This window comes from Schistocerca nitens, chromosome 5 (genome assembly GCF_023898315.1).
Source record: "Schistocerca nitens isolate TAMUIC-IGC-003100 chromosome 5, iqSchNite1.1, whole genome shotgun sequence".
Taxonomy (NCBI): domain Eukaryota; kingdom Metazoa; phylum Arthropoda; class Insecta; order Orthoptera; family Acrididae; genus Schistocerca; species Schistocerca nitens.
In genome coordinates this window covers 119,385,361-119,400,541 of record NC_064618.1, presented here as the reverse complement: position 1 = coordinate 119,400,541, position 15,181 = coordinate 119,385,361, and positions in this window count along the sequence as shown.

Below are 15,181 nucleotides of genomic sequence, written 5' to 3'. Positions count from 1 at the left end.
TTTTTAGGCATTCACATATGTTCGATATGTACCCCTTTAGTGATTCGGCAGACATCAAGCCGATAATCAAGGTCCTCCCACATTCGGCGCAGCATGTCCCCATCAATGAGTTCGAAAGCATTGTTGATGCGAGCTCGCAGTTCTGGCACGTTTCTTGGTAGGGGAGGTTTAAACACTGAATCTTTCACATCACTATGCGTGAAACTTGCCCGCACGAGTTCAACCGTTTCTTCGCTCACTGCAGGCCGACCCGTTGATTTCCCCTTACAGAGGCATCCAGAAGCTTTAAACTGCGCATATCATCGCCGAATGGAGTTAGCAGTTGGTGGATCTTTGATGAACTTAGTCCTGAAGTGTCGTTGCACTGTTATGACTGACTGATGTGAGTGCATTTCAAGCACGACATACGCTTTCTCGGCTCCTGTCACCATTTTGTCTCACTGCGCTCTCGAGCACTCTGGCGGCAGAAACCTGAAGTGCGGCTTCAGCCGAACAAAACTTTATGAGTTTTTCTACGTATCTGTAGTGTGTCGTGACCATATGTCAATGAATGGAGCTATAGTGAATTTATGAAATCGCTTCAATCATTTGTAATAGCCCTGTACTTTCCTCTTTCATTATGTCATAGAAATGGCAGACAAATCGTTGATATTTTAAAGAAAATGAAGCATGCTACGTAATTCCTATGATATTTCATAAAAGAATTTCCTGACTAGGGTTGCAATACAACGGATTACTGGCGACGACAGCGAGAATCTACTCTACAAACGGAAATCACCGTATGGCATTGTTGGCCGAGAGGTCCCATTCGTCGGAGTTCGGCCGCCGTATTGCAAGTCCTTTTTAGGTGACGCCACATCGGAGACTTGTGAGTCAATGATGATGAAAGACATACCACAACGAGACCCCTGCCGGGAATCGAACTCGGGTCTCCTGCGTGGTAGGTGGCAACGCGACCGACCGCTACGCTACAGAGGCGTACATCTACTCTATAGACCAGGTGAGGGCAAGTCTTGCGCTCTGCATGATAACGTCTCAGAAATGGTGTACCAATACGTATGATAATTGTTTGTTGCTCTTTTCTGTTGGCATTGTTATTAAAATAGCACTAATCACTTTTCCCATTTTTATAGTGACGCTAAGTTTCAAACCAATACAAATTTTACGAATGAAAACTATACTTACAAAAAAATTATTTGAAAACGAAAAATTTTACCACTGCTCCTATGGTTAGTGAAATTTCGGTTATTTTACTAGTTTATGGGTAAAAAAATAAAAAAAGCACCTATTACAGACGACAAGACGACACCAAACAATAAGGTAGCCGCGTGGTCTGAGGTGCCTTGTCACGGGCCGCGCGGCTGCCCCCGTCGGAGGTTCGAGTCCCCCGTCGGGCTTGGGTGCGTGTGTTGTCCTTAGTGTAAGTTAGTTTAAGTTCGATTAAGTAGTGCGTAAGCTTAGGGACCGAGGACCTCAGCAGTTTGGTCCCACAAGAATGTACCAAAAATTTCCAAATTTTCCAAACAATACCGAAAAATAGCTATTATTCAGAACTACCGGTTTCTGTTCTAAGCGGTCAGTTTTTACCAGCCCTACCACTGCGCTCACGTCGAGTTGGGGAAATGGTACTCAATTCTGGTACACTAGCGGCCAGTTACCCTCCACCATAGATTTCACGTCCCGAACTTTGGGGTATTCAGAAAAATTAAAGATATTGCACGTCTACGGAGCATACCTTAAGATTAACTTACTCTGATGTGACGCCTGGCATCAACCAGAAAGGCATTTAAAGACACCACGTTTAAGGTTTAATATGTCATAGAATCATGTATCAAATGTACACTACTGGCCATTAAAATTGCTACACCAGGAAGAAATTCAGATGATAAACGGGTACTCATTGGACAAATATATTATACTAGAACTGACATGTAATTACATTTTCACGCAATTTGGGTACATAGATCCTGAGAAATCAGTACCCAGAACAACCACATCTGGCCGTAATAACGACCTTGATACGCCTGGGCATTGAGTCAAACAGAGCTTCGATGGCGTGTACAGGTACAGCTGCCCATGCAGCTTCAACATGATACCACAGTTCATCAAGAGTAGTGACTGGCGTATTGTGATGAGCAAGTTGCTCGGCCACCATTGAACAGACGTTTTCAATTGGTGAGAGAATGTGCTGGCCATGGCAGCAGTCGAACATTTTCTGTATCCAGAAAGGCCCGTACAGAACCTGCAACATGAGGTCGAGCATTATCCTGCTGAAATGTAGGGTTCGCAGGGATCGAATGAAGGGTAGAGCCACGGGTGTAACACATCTGAAATGTAACGTCCACTGTTCAAAGTGTCGTCAATGCGAACAAGAGGAAACCGAGACGTGTAACCAGTGTCACCCCATACCATCACGCCGGGTGATACGCCAGTATGGCGATGACGAATACACGCTTCCAATGTGCGTTCACCGCGATGTCGCCAAACACGGATACGACTATCATGATCCTGTAAACAGAACCTGGATTCATCCGAAAAAATGTCGTTTTGCGATTCAAGCACCCAGGTTCGTCGTTGAGTACACCATCGCAGGCGCTCCTGCCTGTGATGCACCATCAAGGGTAACCGCAGCCGTGGTCTCCGAGCTCATAGTCCATGCTGCTGCAAACGTCGTCGAACTCTTCCTGCAGATGGTTGTTGTCTTGCAAACGTCCCCATCTGTTGACTCAGGCATCGAGACGTGGCTGCACGATCCGTTACAGCCATGCGGATAAGATGCCTATCTCGACTGCTAGTGATACGAGGCCGTTGGGATCCAGCACGGCGTTACCTATTACCCTCCTGAACCCACCGATTCCATATTCAGCTAACAGTCATTGGATCTCGACCAACTCGAGCAGCAATATCGAAATTAACCGCAATCGCGATAGGCTACAATCCGTCCTTTATCAAAGTCGGAAACGTGGTGGTACGCATTTCTCCTCCTTACACGAGGCATCACAACAACTTTTCACCAGGCAACGCCGGTCAACTGCAGTTTGTGTTTGAGAAATTGGTTGGAAACTTCCGTCATGTCAGCACGATATAGGTATCGCCACCGGCGCCAACCTTGTGTAAATGCTCTGAAAAGCTAATCATTTGCATATCACAGCATCTTCTTCCTATCGGTTAAATTTCGCGTCTGTAGCACGTCATCTTCGTGGTGTAGCAATTTTAATGGCCAATAGTGTAATAGTTGCCTACAACTTGGACAGTGAATAATGTTTCAGAATTAGAAGAACTGATTGTGATCTAGGATGGTTTGTTCGACCATCCAGCCGCTTTATTCAATTTATTCTCTTTTCATTTACACTAGTGTTGAAGAAATTTGTTGTAGAAAATATTAGTAGTTTGGAATCCAATCGAAAGGTTATAACAGTCTCAAATGTCTTTGTGCTCCGTTAAAAATTGAGTTTCAGAAATTTTACCTTTGAAAGTGCTCTAGTGTGAACACTGCAGAATTCTTCCACCTCCAAAATAACTTCTGTCTGTAACTGCAAAGCGATAAATGTTGGCCTTGACACGGCACGTTCACTGATTTTACATGCATCGTGTGTGTGCCAGACAGGCAGTCATTTCTCACCACGTGACACTCCTATATCCTGGACGGATCGGGTTTTTTATCGATAGAAGATAGCTGGTCATAATGTTCTGTCTCATTATTGTATCATGCTAAATAAGATACGCCACCGTCGTTCTGAGCGGCGAGACTTCATTTCTTCTGTACTACTAATCAAAGACCTGTAGCAATCCAGCCGGTTTGGAAAAACTCTGAGATTCGGCCATTGTATTTGAAAATGTACACCAAAAAGAGTCACGAAGCAGTTTATGGCATCTGCTTTTTACCAAAAAAAAAAAAAAAAATGTAGAGTTAACCTGTTTTCTCAGGAACAAATGGAATTTATGTTCTCGTATGAGACATAACCAAATCTATAGCACTACTACCTCCAGCCCACTAACGTCTCCATGTTCTAATATGTTGTATCTGGCTTCGTAGAAAATGCTTGGGTAACAAGTCGCTCACTTTCTTTAAAAATCGAAAAAGAACTATATTGATAAGTGTGGATGATACACTCGTGACTTCCAGGGACGCCTTACGACCAAAGCAACACAAGCCGCCACTAGGGGCGCCAAGCAGGCAGGGGCGCTAGAGACGACGCAGGTGTAAGGTTTCTGGACAGGATGTGTCATAATGAGTAGAGGGTGCTTGGGGAGCCAAGCTGAGAGGGCGCCCGGAGCACCCTAGTGGGAGATGTGATAAAGCGCGTACCACAATTAGTAGTGAAAACAGATGCTGGTGAAAGTGTGCGAGGAAAAACGGGTGCCGGACGTAGTGGCCGTGTGGTTCTAGGCGCTACAGTCTGGAGCTGAGCGACCGCAACGGTCGCAGGTTCGAATCCTGCCTCGCACATAGATGTGTGTGATGTCCTTAGGTTAGTTAGGTTTAATTAGTTGTAAGTTTATGCGACTGATGACCTCAGAAGTCGCATAGTGCTCAGAGCCATTTGAACCATTTTTTGAAAAACGGGGGAAGGTGTGGCGGGGGGCACCAAACGATAAATTTTGTCGAACCGGCCCTGCCGTCTTCATTCACGCATCATTTTTAAAACCTCATCTCTGCCACCGTGTGGCCTTTTACGGGTTCCGTCTCCGGGAACCGGAAAACTATTGTTGGCACTCACAGCACCGATCAGCAATAACCGAGAGGCGTGAAAAGGCCTATCACAATTCGCTATCATGTCCCAAACTTAGTATCATGCTCACGGAAACGCCCTGGATGACAAAATGATCCCATAACTTAGCACCTAACGCCGAACTGACGTACAAACTACCGAATCCACTATTCTCACGACACCAGATTTCTGGTAAATTTCCACAAAGCAAGTGTTTCACCACGGTTTATCTTAATGCTCAGATGTTTTCCGATCATCTGCAGAGAGAAAAAGTATCCTCTGTTTCGTACAAGCGGCAGATGGCGATATCAATTATCTACATTTCCTAAAATATGGGATTTTTTTTGTCAGTTCATGCATACAAACTGTATAGAAAAATGGAGCTAGACATTGGATGTCTTACGTAAGCAATAACACTAAAACCCATATCAATTGGATTGTAAAGCACAATCTTCACTTCAAACGCTCTGAGAGCGGTTAACTACAATTCACACGAAGATATCAAGTGTCACACTCCAGCACAATATAACGCTAAGCTCACAACCACATGCAGGTCCGAACACGTTCAAATTTGCCTGTAGTCTAACATATATTTTTAAAACCCTCGAAGGCGGAATTCTTCAACAACGACGGGCGCTAAATTATCCTAAGGACAAACACACACACCCATGCCCGAGGGAAGACTCGAACCTCCGCCGGGACCAGCCGCACAGTCCATGACTCCAGCGCCCCTAGACCGCTCGGCGAATCCCGCGCGGCTCTCGATTATCCCCCACAAATGTTCAACGGGACTCACATCGGGTGACCTGGATGGGCAAACTATTAGCTCCAATTTTCTGTTCTTCACACCAATCGCTAACAACTGTGTCCCGGTGACATGGCGCATTGTTGTCCATAAAAATTCCATCGTCTTTTGGGAACATGAAAGGCTGCAAATGGTCTCCAAGTTGTGGAAAATAACAAATCCAGTTAATGATCGATTCAGCTGGACAAGAGGACGCAGTTCATTCCATGAATGGAGCCCCCACCAACTTGCACAATGCCTTCTGGACAACTTGGGTCCATGGCTTCGTGGGTCTGCTCCACACTCGAACCTTACCGTCAGCTCTTACAAACTGAAGTCACGGCTCATCTGACCAGGCCACGGCTTTCCAGTCATCTAGGGTGCAACCGATATGATGAAGAGCCCAGGAAAGGCGCTGCAGGCGATGTTGTGCTGTTAGTAAAGGCACTCGCGTCCGTCTTCTGCTGCAATGGCCCATTAACGCCAAATTTCGCCTCATTGTCCTCACGGATATGTTCGTTGTACGTCCAACATTGATTTCTTGGTTATTTCACGAAGTGTTGCTTGTCTTTTCGCCCTGACAACTCTACTCAATGTTGTTGCTCTCGGTCGTTACGTAAAAGCCACTTTGTCCGTTTTGAGTGGCAATGCCTGAAATTTCATAATTTTGGTGCACTCTTAAGATTGCGGATGCCAGTATTTTGAATTCTCTGACTACTTCCGAAATGGAATGTCCCATGCGTCTAGCTTCAACTACCATTCCACGTTCGGAGTCTGTTAATTCCAGTCGTGTGGCTGTAATCACTTCGAAAACCTTTTCACGTGAACTACGTGTGTACAGCTGACTGCTCCGACAGTTCACCGCCCTTTTACATCTTGTATTAGCGATGCGTCAGCCAAATGTATATGTGCATATCGCTATCCCTGTCACCTCAGTGTACAAATGTCGTACATAACATGAGCCCACAGAAAATTATATGCTTACGAGGGCAACAACAAGAGGAGCACAGATGCGAACGCTGGACTGCTTAGTAGTGTTGTGGTGCGCACCCTGAATAACCAGCTAACTGTATTTCATGCTAGTAATTAGCCAATGTTTCGTGCAATATACCATAGTTCTGTTTTGAAAGAAGTTAGTGAGGCAACAGCCTTAATTCACGGTCTCATTTAACGCAAACGGAACTTTTCCTGAACAAAATTTGCTGTTTTGAAAAACAAATTACTACTTGAATTCTGATCAAGTAATGCGGGTAATTGCTTTATACTCTTGTTTATAGGTACTTGTGAGGCCTCTTCTCTGTCTGTCTGTCTGTCTCTCTCTCTCTTTCTGTCACACAAAAACACATACCCTGAAGAAATGTCCTGTGGCAAGGGCCTCCCGTCAGGCAGACCGGTAGGCTGGTGCAAGTCTCCTTAGGTGCCGCCATTTCGGCTACTTGCATATCACTGAGGATGATGTTATAATGAAGAAAACCCAGTCCCCAAGCTGAGAAAATCTCCAACCCAGCAGGGAATCGAACCCGGGCCCTTAGCACGGCATTCTGCCGAGCTGACCGCTCAGCTATGGAGGCGACATCCACTGATGAGCCTGCTGTTTATAATCACCTGCTTGTTCCACGTTCGGAATGCAGTATATAATCGATTCTGCGTGGCGTGTATGCAATAAGGCCTTGATAGGTATCTGGTGGTATATAACATCAGTGTCTACGCACATTCCTTTAAATTACAAGCCGGGTTGTATCCGATCGGAGCAAGGGACCGAAGCGTCTCGGATATATTCCACATTCTATTGGCTTCTGATCATGTGAATTCTGACCCTGTGAGAGGGAAAGTTATTCTGTTGGACGATGTGATACTCGTGCACCAAAATACCAATCTTGAAGGAATGCAGGGGGTCCGCAATAACATATACGTAATTCACAGCTGCCATGGTGCCTCCATCTACTACCTCAGGTCCCATGGAAGGCCTGGTGAATGTTCTCCATCGCACAATAGGTCCCACCGAACAGCGTCTTTAGCCCGATGCATATTCCGAGCAGCCATTCACCTGGTATATCGTGTACCTGTTGCAACCAGAAACGTAATGCGTCCGTCCAGGCGGTAAGTTTCTACTAGTCATCCGTCTAATCTCGGTGATGCTATGCCCACTGCATTTGCAACTAACGATGTCATTGGATCAACATTGGAACGTTCACAGCCCGTGGTCTATAAGTTGGCATTGTTGCCGCTAGATCGAGGAGTCCCAGATCCGACCCTCAGTTAAGATGGAGATTTTCTTTGCTTGGGAACTGGGTCTTTGTACTGTCCTGATCTTTTATTCTCACCCTCTTATCAAAGACTTACAAGTCACCGAACCGGCATCAAATAGAAGGACTTTCATTTGGCGGCCGAACGAACGCAGGCTAGTTCTCAGAGACAACTATTTAACACGAAAACACGCTGGGGTCGTCAGCACTACAACCACATGTTCAACTACTTGCACTGCACAGTGTGTTCAGAAATGCCTGACACTGCAGAGGCATTGTACTCCGTCGTCAGAACTACCACAGATCCCACCTGTCCCACTTTACAGAGTAGGTAAATCAGTGACCTCCACGTTCTGTTTCGCAGTTGGAACGCCAACAACTTGTCGACTACTTGTGCTTTTACCGTCCTTGGACAACATACAATTGACAGCAGCCCAAACAGCCGACCCCTTTCGCCGTTTCCGAGATCCCCATTCCCAGTCGCCTGACCAAAGCAATCCTTCCCTTACAAAAGTCGTTTATGTCAGTGATTTTCCCCTTTTGCGGCCCATAGCGTCTATCTAATATGTTGACAAAAGCAATAACAGAAGAATGGAAAAGAAAACTTAGGACCTTTTACATGACGATCAGTTTCGATTTAGGAAAGGTAAAGGCAGCAGAGGTGCAGAAACTTCGAGCCAGATTAAAACTTTGTGCTGGACCGAGACTCGAACTCTGGACCTTTGCCTTTCGCAAGCAAGTGATCTACCGTCTGAGCTACCGTAACTCAACACACGACGCCTCCTAACAGCTACAATTCTGCCTATACCTCGTCTCCTACCTTCCAAACTTCACAGATACACTTCTTGGAACCTTGCAGAACTAGCACTCTTGGAAGAACAGTTTTAATCTGCCAGGAAATTTCATATCAGCGCACACTCCGCTGCAGAGTGAAAATCTCATTCTTGAAGCATCCTCCAGGCTTTGGCTAAGCCATGTCTCCGCAATATCCATTCTTCCAGTACTAGTTCTGCACGGTTCGCAGAAGATCTTCTGTGAAGTTTGGAAGATAGGAGAAGAGGTACAGGCAGAAATGAGGCTGTGAGGACGTGTCGTGAGTCGAGCTTGTGTAGCTCAGACGGTAGAGCACTGGCCCGCGAAAGGCAAAAGTGCCGAGTTCGAGTCTCGGTCAGGCACACAGTTTTGATCTGCCAAGAAGTTTCATATCAGCGCACACTGCGCTGCAGAGTGAAAATCTCACTCTAGCAAAGATGCAGTTCTGCCAGTGCACTTCATAATGGAAAAAAGTTGTAAGAAAAATCGAGGAACGTGTTTAGGATTTGTCGACCAGTGTTGGACAATGCTAAATAGTGCAATATGTTTAAATTTCTGAAAAAAGTAGGGATAAGCTTCAGGGAAAGATGAATAATTATATGAAAGGAACAAGAACCAAGAGGGAATAATAAGTAATTCAGTCCTGAAATTCAGTTTAACTGGAAGAGGTATAGGGGCAATCAGTAGAGCGACATATGAAAATTTGTGCCAGACCAGGATTCCAAGCCGGATTTGTTACATATCGCGAGTGGTCGTCTTACCGCTTAGAATACTCGAGAACGCTCCTCGGACCGACCCGGAGTTCCATGTGCCACTCACCTATCTATTTCTTCTCATAGATTATTAACGCCTTTACGAGTACACTGGTAGCGTAAGTAGTACGGTGTCCGCTCGCGTAAGTGGGAAATTTGGGTTCGAGTCCCGTTCCGGCCGCTGTAGGTAGTGTATTTATACCTACTATAGCTAGTTTGAATTCCAGGAATAAACTTCAGCATTCGAAGCTCTACATCCACATCAAATAGGAATAATAAGAATGGAAGACCAAGAACGAAGTGATACGATTAAAAATGCTGTATGGCAGGGATGCACTTCTTCGTTCTTACTGTTCAGTCTACAAGGGCATGCTGAGAAGTATTGTCTCCAAATGTTTTATTCTGTTCTCAGTATTGGCTGAAGTATTACATTTCATCAATAATACACGGTCGACTTTCCTGCTTTTCTGATGCATATCTAGGCGCTAGACGGCTCCGAATTATAACGTGTAATATGGCGGTGTGTACTTCAAAACGTCGTTGCTGTGATGCAGTGTCTAACCGCAGAAGACTTTCTCCACATAAGGAGCACCGTCTCTTTCAACATGACAATGCCAGAACACACAAGAGGGCTGCGGCATCTGGAACAATCCGACGCCTTGGCTTCAGGCCCCATCCGACATTCATCAGTTTCTAAAACTTAAAGACCAATTTCGAGGACTTCACTTTGATTGCGCTGCAGTGGTGCAACCAGAGGTGGGGTAGTGTCACCATCAACAAAGTCAAACAGTCTATAGTGACGGTATCAGGAAACTAGTCTCTTGTTGGGAGACGCGTGTTCGTCTCGATGGTGACTGTTGAAGAATAAATACACTACGGGCCACTAAAATTGCTACACATGACGTGCTACAGACGCAAAATTTTACCCACAGGTAGAATGATTAGCTCTTCAGAGCATTCATACAACATTGTCGCCGGTGGTGAAACCTACAACGTGCTGACATGAAGAAAGTTTCCAACCGATTTCTCATACACAAACAGCAGTTGACCGGCGTTGTCTGGTGAAACGTTGTTGTGATGCCTCGTGTAAGGAGGAAAAAGGGGTACCATCACGTTTCCGACTTTGATAAAGGTCGGATTGTAGCCCATCGCGATTGCGGTTTATCGTTTTTCGAGATCCAATGACTGTTAGCAGAATATGGAATCGGTGGGTTCAGGAGAGTAATACGGAACGCCGTGCTGGATCCCAACGGCCTCGTATCACTAGCAGTCGAGATGACAGGCATCTTATCAGCATAGCTGTAACGGATCGTGCAGCCACGTCTCGATCCCTGAGTCAACAGATGGGGACGTTTGCAAGACAACAACCATCTGCACGAAAAGTTCGATGACGTTTCCAGCAGCATGGACTATCAGCTCAGATACCACAGATGCGGCTACCCTTGACGCTGCGTCACAGACAGGAGTGCCTGCGATGGTGTACTCAACGGCGAACCTCGGTGCACGAATGGCAAAACGTCATTTTTTCGGATGAATCCAGGTTCTGTTTACAGCATCATGATGGTCGCATCCGTGTTTGGCGACATCGTGGTGAACGCACATTGGAAGCGTGTATTCGTCATCGCCATACTGGCGTATCACCCGGCGTGATGGTATGGGGTGCCATTGGTTACACGTCTCGGTCACCTCTTGTTCGCATTGACGGGACTTTGAACAGTGGACGTTACATTTTAGATGTGTTACACCCGTGGCTCTACCCTTCATTCGATCCCTGCGAAACCCTACATTTCAGCAGGATAATGCACGACTGCATGTTACAGGTCCTGTACGGGCCTTTCTGGATACAGAAAATGTTCGTCTGCTGCCCTGGCCAGCACATTCTCCAAATATCTCACCAATTGAAAACGTCTGGTCAATGGTGGCCGAGCAACTGGCTCGCCACAATACGCCAGTCACTACTCTTGTTGAACTGTGGTATCGTGTTGAAGCTGCATGGGCAGCTTTATCTGTACACGCTATCCAAATTCTGTTTGACTCAATGCCCAGGCGTATCAAGGCCGGTGTTACGGCAAGAGGTGGTTGTTCTGGATGCTGATTTCTCAGGATCTATGCACCCAAATTGCGTGAAAATGTAATCACATGTCAGTTCTAGTATAATATACTTGTCCAATGAATACCCGTTTATCATCTGAATTTCTTCTTGGTGTAGCAATTTTAATGGCCAGTAGAGTATGTAGACGTGAACAATAAAGATGAAGAATAGTAATGAAGTTTGTTTTATTTTAAAAAGTTTAAGAGTTTCTAAATAAATAATTCGAAGCTGTTGCGTTTCAGCTTGCCCTCGTATATCTTGAACAGGCAAAGGTGAGAATAAAAAAAGGCTTCTAGAGGGGATTTAAATTCGGATTCAAAATATATCAATAATAACATTCACTGGTGAGAATTATTACCCACAGGAAAGTGAAGAAAAATTACAGATCTCTTGAATGGAATGAACAGTCTACTGAGTATAAAATACGATTTAAGAGTGAACCGAAGAAACATGAAAGTAATGATGAGCAGCAGAGTTGAGTTCTGCGATGAAAGGGAGAAATTGTGCCACCGTATAAGCAAAATAATACACGACGGATGAAGCAAGCACAAAATAGAAAGCGGGTTATGACAGGCAAAGAGGGCATTCCTGACCAAAAATAGTCTGCTATTTCAAACTTCAGGTTCTGTCTGAGGGAAGAAACGTCTGATAATGGATGTTTGGAGCACATTACAGACTGGAAGCGAATTGTGGACTGTGGAAGTCAGTCCCGATAGCTGAATGGTCAGCGTGATGGAGTACCGTCCTATGGGACCGGGTTCGATTCTCGGCTGAGTCAGAGATTTTCTCCTCTCAGGGACTGTGTGTTGCGTTGTCTTCATCATCATTTCATCTCCATCCGACTCACAGGTCGCCCAATGTGGCGTCGAATGTAATAAGACCTGCACCAAGGCGGCTGGGCCTGCCCCGCTAGGGGCCTCTCGGCCACTGACGCCAAACGCTCATTTCCATTTTTTTCCATGCACTGTGGAAAAACCGGAAAAGAAGCGAATCAGTGTGTTTCAGATGCAGTGCTATAGAGAATGTTGGAAAATGTGTGTACTCGTTAAGATACGGAATGAGGAGGTTCTCCGCGGTATTGGCAAATAAATGAACATAGACAAAACACTGAAAAAAAGGACAGGATGATACGACAAGTGTTAACACATAAGAGAATAATTTCCATGCTACTAGAGGAAGGTGTAGAGGGTAAAATCTGTGGAGAAAGACAGAGATTGCATCACGTCCGAGAAATAATTGAGTACCTCGGTGCAGGAGCTATGCTGATGTGAACAGGAAGACACAGGAGAGAAATTCGTGACGAACTGCATCGACCCAGTCAGAAGACCGACCCTTGAATCAGAAAACAGAATCGTCGATAGAATGTCTCCTCATTTGTTCTGCTCCATGTATATATTTGCCTTTTATTTTAATTGTTATAACTTCCACAATAAAACTCTATCTCGACGTCTGGAAGGAAATCCGTAGAAATTCTGATTATGTGTAAAACACATTAGCGGCAAGCCGCAATAAATCTTCAATGCCCAGTAGCAATGGGAATGTTACGGAGGTAGCAAACACGATTTTCGGAAATTCGTTCACCAAAGAAGACAAAGCAAATATTCCAGAATTCAAATCAAGAACAGCTGCCATCATGAGTAACTTTGAAGCAGATATGCTCGGTGTAGCTAAACAGCTTAAATCACTTAATAAAAGGCAATGTCACCTCTCCAGACTATATACCAGCTAGGTTCCTTTCAGGGTATCCTGATAAAATAGCTCGGTACTTAGCAATCATATACAGCCGCTCGCTCGACGAGAGATCCTTATCTAAACATTGCAAAGTTTCGCGGGTCACAAAAATACTCAGAAAAGGAAATAGGAGTAATCCGCTACCTATACACCCAAATCACTATGGTAAATCTGAAGTAGAATTTTGGAACGTATACTGCGTCCGAAGATTATGAACTGCCTCTGTAAAACGATGTATTGATAAATAGGCAACACGGATTCAGAAAATATTGGTCTTGTGAAACACAACTACCTCTTTTTACTCACGAAGGAATGAGTGCTATCGACAGGGGATATCAAATTAATTCCATATTGAATTTTCTCATTTTGAGAAGACAGAAGAAGTGATCTGTTTTCTTTGCTGAAACAATCTGAAGCCAAGATCGCCTTTTTCTGTTGTGAAACGCTATCATTTTAAGTTTCACCTCATGCCAAGTTGTCATGCGGCTGAAAAACAACGCTTTTAAAAGATCTGCCGTAACTAAAATATTTAAGTTCATATTTTTAAATAGTTCAATTTAGACAAACCTTTTATGATGTGATGTTTTTAATGTACATGACAACTTGAATGAGATTTTCACTCTGCAGCGGAGTGTGCGCTGATATGAAACTTCCTGGCAGATTAAAACTGTGTCCCGGACCGTGAATCGAACTCGAGACCTTTGCTTTTCGCGGGCAAGTGCTCTACCAACTGAGCTACCCAAGCACGACTCACGCCCGGTCCTCACAACTTTACTTGTGCCAATATCTCGTCTCCTGCCTTCCAAACTTTACAGAAGCTCTCCTGCGAACCCTGCAGAACTAGCACTCCTGAAAGAAAGGATATTGCAGCGACATGGCTTAGCCACAGCCTGGGGGATGTTTCCAGAATGAGATTTTCACTCTGCAGCGGAGTGTGCGCTGATATGAAACATCCGGGCACATTAAAACAGAGTGTCGCACCGTGACTCGAACTCGGGATCTTTGCATTTCGCGGGCAAGTGCTCTACCAGCTGAGCTACCCAAGCACGACTCACGCCCCGTCCTCACAGCTTTACTTCTGCCAGTATCTCGTCTCCTGCCTTCCAAACTTTACAGACGCTCTCCTGCGAACCGTGCTGCACTAGCACTCCTGAAAGAAAGGATATTGCGGAGACATGGCCTAGCCACAGCCTGGGGGATGTTTCCAGAATCAGATTTTCACTCTGCAGCGGAGTGTGCGCTGATATGAAACTTCCTGGCAGATTAAAACTGTGTGCCGGACCGTGACTCGAACTCGGGACCTTTGCCTTTTGCGGGCAAGTGCTCTACCAACTGAGCTACCCAAGCACGACTCACGCCCCGTCCTCACAGCTTTACTTCTGCCAGTATCTCGTCTCCTGCCTTCCAAACTTTACAGAAGCTCTCCTGCAAAACCTGCTGAACCAGCACTCCTGAAAGAAAGGATATTGCGGACACATGGCTTAGCCACAGCCTGGGGGATGTTTCCAGAATGAGATTTGCACTCTGCAGCGGAGTGTGCGCTGATATAAAACTTCCTGGCAGATTAAAACTTTGTGCCGGACCGTGACTCGAACTCGGGACCTTTGACATTCGCGGGCAAGTGCTCTACCAACTTTTTTTTTTCTTTTCTTTTTTTTTTTTTTTAGAAAGAATGCCCGACCGAGACTCGAACTCGGGACCTTTGCCTTTCGCGGGCAAGTGCTCTACCATCTTTTTTTTTTTTTTTTTTTTTTTTTTTCCACCAGGAAAAGGGTAAATGAAAAAAAAGATCTTTATTGGTACAAACTTAAATACAACAGAAATGCCATCCTTCCGGCGAAAATAACACAAGACAATATACTCGTACAAGGCGAGGATTTTTTTTTTTTTTATGAACAAGGTGTAGGGAAAAAAAGAATAATAATTCTGATGTAATCGAAGAGGTGTGAAGCAATATACAGTGGAGCGAGGGAAAGACCAGTGTTGTCTGGGGTAGTGCATTGAAGAAAGGAGGCGCGTGTCCATGCGCCTACTCCACTGTGGGTTACAAA